This window comes from Girardinichthys multiradiatus, chromosome 18, assembly GCF_021462225.1.
Source record: "Girardinichthys multiradiatus isolate DD_20200921_A chromosome 18, DD_fGirMul_XY1, whole genome shotgun sequence".
Lineage (NCBI taxonomy): Eukaryota > Metazoa > Chordata > Actinopteri > Cyprinodontiformes > Goodeidae > Girardinichthys > Girardinichthys multiradiatus.
Genome location: NC_061810.1, coordinates 11,459,196 through 11,469,081, shown reverse-complemented (window position 1 = coordinate 11,469,081; position 9,886 = coordinate 11,459,196). Strand labels below are relative to the sequence as shown.

Here is a 9,886-nt window from a genome sequence, read left to right as displayed (position 1 = left end):
TTATTGATACATATTAATAAATCAATAATCATAATCCCAACAGAATCATCACCACGAATATAATCAGTGATGAAATCCGTCCATTATTGCTGATCATCAGCTGAGCGCAACGACTTCAAAACCAAGTCACAAAGCCATTGCTTACATTCCTAAAAGTACGTTGTCTAGCACTAAAACACAAAATTAGCATTCACCACATTTCAAGATGGGCACTGCCACCACTGAGATACTGACTCACAACATGGCCACACTGACCACTTATATGACATACCGGTTTGTTTACAAGATTTGTGTGCTGTTATTGGCTATCTGAATTTCTAGAGCAAATCAGAGGCCAGATTAGGTATGGGATTTCCCCAGTGAAAGTTTGTAAAATCCTGGCGCAAGCATTTTGGAGCAACATTCTGAGTATTTTTTGCCATGTGAGATAGCACACTCTAATAAATACCTAAAAATACTAGTTTGTGTTTTGATGTTTCCGCAGTGAGAGTTCAGGAGATGTTAGTTTAATAGTTGTTTTTGCAAATAAAACCAAAAACGAAATATAAATGTTTTCAGCGTTTTATAATTATTGCGGTCTGCAGCTCAAAATTAGTATGTGTGACTTCTGACTCATTTCGCCAGATCAGGTCACATATTGAGAGCACAGTAAGAAGCAACTTATGCGTACATGTATTGAATTTTGTGCCTTCAGCACATTGTAGCCCTTGTAGTCATTGAATTGTGTGCACGTGGTGTTTTTGTTGCATGTACATAATATACGTGCTCGTGAATTAAAATAAACTGTTTGTGTTCTTATTTATTGCTCCTATCCCCTTTTGGCATGAATTTGACTCCATATTGTTCCTACCCTCACCTATGGGCCTGAACTTTGGGTCATGAGCTCTTCTTCAATTTCTAACAATGTCTTTTTCTATGTTTTACAGTGAAAATGCTGAAACATTCTTTTAGCAAACACAGGGCAGTAGTTGTCCCAGCATGTCTTTCGATGTTTTTTGATTATTAGGCCCGAGCAGGAAGCCTGCAAGGGCCTATTGTAATTGCTCCGTTTATTATTATTCTGGCCACAAATGAATTGCGTTTTTCGCGGCTTTAACATATTCAAAAACTCACCAAATTTGGCGGAGCCATCAGTCGTGTGTGAAATTTATGTATTTTAAGGATTTCACGAAAGTCGCAATAAAAATGGCTCTACAGCGTGCCCTAAAGTGAGAAAGGCCAACTGGTAAGTCCTAGAGATCTACATAGGTAGATCCCCCCAAATCATGAAAAAAAGTCTCTTGGGGGTATGCCCTAAAACGCACAGGAAGTCGGCCATTTTGGGTCAAAGGGTAATTTTGAGCCCTTTTTCACTTTTCATACATGTTGAACTTTAACAACTCCTCCTAGGGATTTTGAGCTATTGGCTTCATATTTGGTCAGTATGTGGATAAGGCATTGGGGATTAAAAGTTATCAAAAGCTTTTTGCTACATGAAAGCGTGTGGGCGTGGCCAAACCTCAAAATCTGAGTTCTCGCCATGAAAAATATTATTGTTATAGTTTCTACAAGGAAAATCACAGAGACATGAAACCTTCTGGGATTTATCCATATGATGACTGGAACAATATTTAATGGTCAACTGCTGACATCATTTAAGCCCCGCCCCCTGATAACACGAAGTGTAATGTTTCACTTAGTGTGGGGCATATTTGATCTCCCACACCTAATCTACATGAAACTGTCTCTAATGACGGATAACACGATGGTCTAACTTGGTCTCCAATACTGACAGGTTTGGCTGGAGGGTGTGGCCGTGGCGGCGTGGCGAAGTCCGATGTCACTCCATGGCTATACGTTTGGCTCTAAATTACACATGCATGGTCCAATTTATTCCAAACTGAATATGGTTGATCTTTGTCAGCCCCTAAACACTTCTATTAGATTACATTGGAATTTGGCTCAACGGCGCCCCATAGGACACTTCAAAGGCTCTAGCTCCCTCATGCCCCATCGGATGCACTTGAAATTTAGTGTACATCATCATGGATCAATGCTGGACACTTTGACACAGTCAATTGATTACATCACTTTAACCCCGCCCACTAACAAACAAGTGAGTGCAGCTTTCATAGGGAAGGTTGTATTTCGGCAAAATTTGGAACATTTCTTGCCACAGCAGAACTCAACATGACCAAAGAACGTATGAAAGGTGGCTCACAGCGCTACCTAGTGGGAACGTGCGTAATCGAGCGACAGGCTCCTCGGTGGCGTGGTGGAGGCGGTGCCAGGCTCCTGCGGTCGCTACACAAGCCGAGCGGCGCTTGGCTGCGAGGGCCACCCAATGCTGCTTGCAACTTTAATTTAATTTTGTCTCTTTTAAAATCGTGATCCTCAGTAAAAAAAAATTATTTAGATCCATTATGCTAAATTAAATGCATGCAAAAATAGCAACATTTACTAAATCTAAAATATAGTTTAGTTTCTTCACAGAAGGATTCTGAAGAAGCGAGGCTGTCAGCCCTTTGCGACTAAGACACTTCAAACACTTAAAATGTGATCAGCTGTAACTTGTAATACAGTGCTTAATAATTATGTAATCATGCAAACATTTTAATACTAATACTAAATGTAATACTAAATTTTAATAGGATTAATCAGATGCTAAGAAGGAAAAAAGGATCCTTACCCACATAGGGAACATAAATACCTTCAACACTGCAAATTACTGGACTTAATATTAGAAACACACTTGAGGAAAACTAAGATTACTAATATTTTTTAGATTGTATACAAAACAGTTTAATATTAGCTGTGAATAAAAAAAGGATGACAGGTTGCATGGACTTTTGTGAGTGGAATATTTTAAAATCAATCATTTACATGGTCATTAATTAGCTAAAAAAAAAAAGGTGATATTTTACAATTAAGTAAATGTTACAAAGCAAACCTGAGAACCTCATTCAAATCTGATAAGTGACGTCATGTGGGGAAAAAACGCGCTGCATTAACAAAGCGTCTCGGATTGGTCGGCCAGGTGAAGAGGGGATCATTTTTATGAACATTTTCTTCATAAGAAACCATGTAAGTATGTTTATGTGCTTTGCTAACTTTTTGCTTTACTGTTAACATGCAACTTGAGTCAGTGTTATGTTTCTTAACCTGTTAATCTGCACCTGCTAGCTGCTTTCATTGCTAGCAAAACGTAGCAAGCTTCCCCGCCAGGCTAAGCGTTGATTGTTTTTATATCTGAAATACGTTTTAATACACCAGTAACAGTGATGCGAAACACAGTGTAGTGTAGTCATGGGCCGATGACTTGCTTCATTATTTAATAGTGCTCTTTTTATGTGTCAACAGAAACATTTCTCCTCTTCCCCTGCGGGCGCGCCTTGCTGGGTGCACTGCAGCTGCAGGTCGCGACAAACTTTTCCCTGTATTACTTTAAATAAAATAATAGGCTTCACGAATCTGCAGCAGCATCTCTGCTACATTGTTGCTACATCCGGGTAATATTACGCTATCCTGTCTTAGTGGATCTGGCGCTGTCTGGCCTTAATGAAGCAAACAGACTGCTGAATAGTTGAGCTGAATAGAACTTGTTTCAAGTTGGTAAATTGGGTGTTTTATTAGTTTGTGAAATTCGGCGACAGGTCGTCATGGCTGAGGCCCACTAATATTCAGTAACACCAAATGTGAAACATTAAAAGGATTCCCTAAATTTCTTGACAAGGTCCTTTTGTTTTTCTACATGTTGCATAGTTTATTGCAGCAAAACTGTTTTTTTCCAAAGACCAAGTCACAGTGCAACTTTTAATTTTTTTCTTAAGATCGTGGTTTTTCCATCCATATCAACCTCTGTTACACAGTTCTGAAGAACTACAGGTCCTTCTCAAAATATTAGCATATTGTGATAAAGTTCATTATTTTCCATAATGTCATGATGAAAATTTAACATTCATATATTTTAGATTCATTGCACACTAACTGAAATATTTCAGGTCTTTTATTGTCTTAATACGGATGATTTTGGCATACAGCTCATGAAAACCCAAAATTCCTATCTCACAAAATTAGCATATTTCATCCGACCAATAAAAGAAAAGTGTTTTTAATACAAAAAACGTCAACCTTCAAATAATCATGTACAGTTATGCACTCAATACTTGGTCGGGAATCCTTTTGCAGAAATGACTGCTTCAATGCGGCGTGGCATGGAGGCAATCAGCCTGTGGCACTGCTGAGGTCTTATGGAGGCCCAGGATGCTTCGATAGCGGCCTTTAGCTCATCCAGAGTGTTGGGTCTTGAGTCTCTCAACGTTCTCTTCACAATATCCCACAGATTCTCTATGGGGTTCAGGTCAGGAGAGTTGGCAGGCCAATTGAGCACAGTGATACCATGGTCAGTAAACCATTTACCAGTGGTTTTGGCACTGTGAGCAGGTGCCAGGTCGTGCTGAAAAATGAAATCTTCATCTCCATAAAGCTTTTCAGCAGATGGAAGCATGAAGTGCTCCAAAATCTCCTGATAGCTAGCTGCATTGACCCTGCCCTTGATAAAACACAGTGGACCAACACCAGCAGCTGACACGGCACCCCAGACCATCACTGACTGTGGGTACTTGACACTGGACTTCTGGCATTTTGGCATTTCCTTCTCCCCAGTCTTCCTCCAGACTCTGGCACCTTGATTTCTGAATGACATGCAGAATTTGCTTTCATCCGAAAAAAGTACTTTGGACCACTGAGCAACAGTCCAGTGCTGCTTCTCTGTAGCCCAGGTCAGGCGCTTCTGCCGCTGTTTCTGGTTCAAAAGTGGCTTGACCTGGGGAATGCGGCACCTGTAGCCCATTTCCTGCACACGCCTGTGCATGGTGGCTCTGGATGTTTCTACTCCAGACTCAGTCCACTGCTTCTGCAGGTCCCCCCGAGGTCTGGAATCGGCCCTTCTCCACAATCTTCCTCAGGGTCCGGTCACCTCTTCTCGTTGTGCAGCGTTTCTGCCACACTTTTTCCTTCCCATAGATTTCCCACTGAGGTGCCTTGATACAGCACTCTGGGAACAACCTATTCATTCAGAAATGTCTTTCTGTGTCTTACCCTCTTGCTTGAGGGTGTCAATAGTGGCCTTCTGGACAGCAGTCAGGTCGGCAGTCTTACCCATGATTGGGGTTTTGAGTGATGAACCAGGCTGGGAGTTTTAAAGGCCTCAGGAATCTATTGCAGGTGTTTAGAGTTAACTCGTTGATTCAGATGATTAGGTTCATAGCTCGTTTAGAGACCCTTTTAATGATATGCTAATTTTGTGAGATAGGAATTTTGGGTTTTCATGAGCTGTATGCCAAAATCATCTGTATTAAGACAATAAAAGACCTGAAATATTTCAGTTAGTGTGCAATGAATCTAAAATATATGAATGTTAAATTTTCATCATGACATTATGGAAAATAATGAACTTTATCACAATATGCTAATATTTTGAGAAGGACCTGTATATCTAATATTGTATCAAATCTCATTTACTTGCATGTCAAAACACTTCATTAGAATCAGAAACACTTTATTGGCCAAGTATGCTTACACACACATGGAAGTTTTCAATAGATGGGCACACTTTCCATAAACGTATTATTTATGGTCTTCTGTCAGCCTGACTTGTACCTTGTCTCTGTTTTTGTATGGTTCCATAATATTAAAACAAAACTGTCTGTTTCCAAACTGACATTACCAAATGATAAACAATGAAATTCCCACACAAAACAATGAAAAAAGTTAAAAATGTTATAGCTCCGTATTCACAGGCGTACATATACCTTCTAGTACCAGTAATTTGAGAACTATGAAGTGCACCTTTTTATAAAGTTTAGTTTATATGCTTAGTCGTAGTTGTAACACATTATTTGCCATTGTTATCCCTTTTGTTTCTGATTAAAGAGGAGTTCAGACGAATTACAACAGTTCATCTGGAGAGAACCTTTCTGACTAAGCTGGATCTCTACACCCCAAAACTGCTAGAGATATTTAGCAAAAAAGGCAGGGTTCCTGGCACTAAAATAAGATTAGTGCTCAATTCACTCAGTCAGGTAAGGTGTTGCAGGCTGTTACTATAAACTGAATTAACAACTAAATTTAAAAATCCCCCAAAAAAAACAGAATGCCACCTTAAGGCAATCATTAGTATCAACAGAATCAAAATGTTATTTGATCTTTCAAAGCTCACATGGATATCTTCTGGCTCTTTTTTTATAATTTAATATTTAGACAGTATTTACTTTTTGGTATGTATGCATGTGTGATTTTATATCACCTACTTTCATCAACTCTTGTCTTCAACAGCAACATGTTGAATCTAGACGGGAGACCATAATTCGCTGCATGATGGAATTTCTTGGCGAGTCTGCAGAGGAACTTATTAAGGACTACATGGTAAATTCCAACAGTTTAAGACTTTTAAAGCTGCTATAGACCTTTATCGATCCTGTAACATAACATTTGCAAGCCAACAGGCACATCAGCATTGTACTTTAACATTAAGAAAATGCAGCACTTTTGATTTTCTTTAGATAAAAAAAAAAAAACATAATCTCCAACATCCAGTTTTTTAAAGTTAGTTAAAAAATAGTAGATAAATGTTAGTTGGCTTAATAACAACATAAGGTCACATCAGGATGTGTTCAAATTCAGGTCAAAACAATGACTTGTAAATGGAACAAAAATTGCAATTGTTTCCACTAATATCATAATTAAGAACATTTATATTGATTTATGTTGGAGAATTTAAATGCATGCATATAAAGGTAAACTGTGTTCCCTACCATGTCAAATAGATATGTAACAGCACACATACTTTATGTTTCCCGCAAAATAAATAGTGGTATTGATAAACTGTAAAGTTTAATATTTACCCTTACAGTGATGATACTTGACAGTGTTTGGTGTTCATACCACAAACTAATTATTTTTTTCATACCTTTGTCAAAATAATGAGTTTCTCATTTCTCTCTCTTTCCCTCTGGCTCTCTCTCTGTGTGTGTGTGTGTGTGTGTGTGTATATCTCTATATCTCTATCTATATATCTATCTATATATCTCTATCTATATATCTATATCTATCGATCTATCGATAGATATATCGATATCTATCTATCTAGAGTGAGATATACACACACATACATTCTTGGAAAATATGCAACTAACCATGGATTCATATGCTCTTACAGAATGTCAGCAGGGAAGAAGCCAATGGTGACCAGGTCGAGCAAGTCATGAAGATCTGTGTCTTCTATGTAAGTGAGGGACATGAAGGCCTGTCACATGCTGATGTTTCCATTGTCGTCGAGGGAACTGAGGTACTTCACAGTTGTCCAAGTGTTGCGAAGGCCAGCCTCCTGCTTGTGGGGATCATCTACGCACTGAACTTAAGTTAGCCATCAAAACTGAAGTACACGTTTGAAGTATTTCAGAAGCTCTTCCTTGAGCTAGATGTCCTGAAACTGTCACCCAAAGTCCAGTCCCTACGGAAAAAACGCCAGTGTAACTGAACATGTTTATGAGAGAGTCATTGTTTATTTGGAATGCAGGTTCAGTTTTATAGTTTTGGTTTATTGTTTTGCTGAAGAGACTGCCACTAGGTTTGTGTTGGTGTCATCTAAAGTGCATTCCTAGAAAAAAGAAAAAGGGCACTTAGGGTGTATGGATGTTTATATTTTCTGCATTTTGCACTGTTTTAAACTATCTAGCATCTATCTAACATTAGTATTACCACAGGCTGTTGGGCCAAAAGAAAGTGTGTCAATTGTTATTTGTCATATTTTTTTTCTTTTAAATTCTTATGTGAGTTTAGGACAAAAAAGGCATAGAACTTTAGATTTGAATGCACTGAAGTTGTCATTTTGTTTCTTGTTAAACAAAATGTAAAAGAATGGTTCAAAAACTGGTTTTAGTATTAAAGGGTCCTGTTTAGCATGTTTGTGTTAAAGTGCTCTTACTTAAAGTAATTCTCTCAGGGACAAATAATTTACTATTTTGTTCATGAAGGATTGTTGGAAAATGTATTTTTGCAGATATGCACGTGTTTAAAATAAAACATACAAATGTGTTTAAACAGAACTGCTTTTTGATTTATATGTATTGTCATATTGCTGTTTATTATTAAAAAAACTAATGTAGGTAAATACAAAGAATATTAACAGACAAAATATTGTATAAAAATTACTTTAAAATCCCTCTTACATTAAAGTAAGTAATAAAGGTTTTTAAAAAACTGAATACCGTATTTTCCGCACTATAAGGTGCACCGGATTATAAGGCACACCTTCAATGAATGGCCTATTTTAGAACTTTTTTCATATATAGGGCGCACCGGATTATAAGGCGCATAGAATAGAAGCTACTGCAGTCAAACGTTTGACTGGGGTTGCGTTATGCATCCACTAGATGGAGCTGTGCTAAAGAGAATGTCAACAAAACAGTCAGATAAGTCAGTCAAACTTTATTAATACGCTACAAACCAGCGTTCTGATAACTCCATTCACTCTCATGGTAAGGTCTCCTCTACATAGAATTCTATTGAATAGAGCCAACCGCACGTTAGGAATGCATTGGAGTCTATGAAGTTGAAGTTGAAATCAAACGTTAGTTAAAACGTGAAAGGGAACGTTTCCCTGATTCAGTAAACACGTAAAAGAAACAGTTTGATGCACTAAATCAAACGTTAGTACTGTTAACCTTTCCTGTTTCTGTCCCCTGACCATAGTCTGATGACACAGGGGAGACGTTTCTCCAGGGCCGAAGTTACTAGTTTCCTCGGGGTTAACTCCCTCACTCATACGTTGCTGAATTGAGCATGAAGAAACAGCATCAAAACACTGAGTTGTTGACGAGATTCGGGGTTCTTTTTAATGACTTTGCAGCACGTAAAAACACAGGGCTTACAGACTCATACACCGCTGCTCCGGTCGCCGTCTCTACCCACCCCACACACACAATAATACCGACGTCACTCCTTCACTCTTGATTCTCAGCTACGGCAGCACACAGCGCCACCTCTGTCCGGAGGAGTAATGTCAACATCTTCCATACACACACACGAAACATACACCCCACACACTGAGCTTCTAATCACATATAGTTCAGGCAATTCCTGCAACAGTACATTCAAACGTTATACACACACAAGTGGTGTTGGACTAGGAGTAAGCACAGTACAGGTGTTTACCGCTATTACTTCGGCGACGCCCCTGACTACGGTAGCCGTAATGCTGCAAGCGGTGCGGCTTTGTAGTTTACCAGTCGTACTGAAACATTTTGACAGAGCGCCGTGTACAACCAGTATGGATCAACCAATTAACCAATTGATCCATATATAAGGCGCTCCGGATTACAAGGCGCACTGTCATTTTTTGAAAAAATTAAAGGTTTTTAAGTGCGTCTTATAGTGCGGAAAATACGGTATCTATTATTTTTTAGGTAAGATTTAGAATTTAATTCAGGACAGTTTTATTAGTAAAGAATACTAATAAAGAGAGAGTAAAATTCAATGAAATTTAATTGATGATTGCTAGTAAGTGTCACTTAAATTATAGGGTTAGAAAAACAAATATATTCAACAAAAATTTACTTAAGAATTCCCTTTGTGAATTTTACTTGGATTTTCTGAGTGAAAAAACTTTCCTAGATTTTTTCAAGTAAATGTCACTCCAAATTTCTTTCAGTGTACAATGGACTGCTTATTTGCAATTTTTTAAAGACTTTTATAATTCAGTTAATCTTTATGTAATCCTGATGAACTCCTGATAGAGTAAGCAAGCCTGGGAATACATAAATAGAGGTTTGTGGGTTTATTTTAATGTTTCCTTCCTGCTTGACAGCAAGACAGTCTAGAAGAAAACAGTAAATAGAACATTACT

General features: G+C 38.2%; 1 long non-coding RNA gene across 1 annotated transcript; it reads left to right on the top strand.

Moving 5' to 3' along the window:
• The first annotated feature begins 5,901 nt into the window (after positions 1-5,901).
• LOC124884440 lies at positions 5,902-8,087 on the top strand. Its single transcript, XR_007042437.1, has 3 exons — positions 5,902-6,062; positions 6,316-6,405; positions 7,199-8,087. It is a non-coding gene; the product is annotated as an uncharacterized LOC124884440 (long non-coding RNA).
• The last annotated feature ends 1,799 nt before the right edge of the window (positions 8,088-9,886 follow it).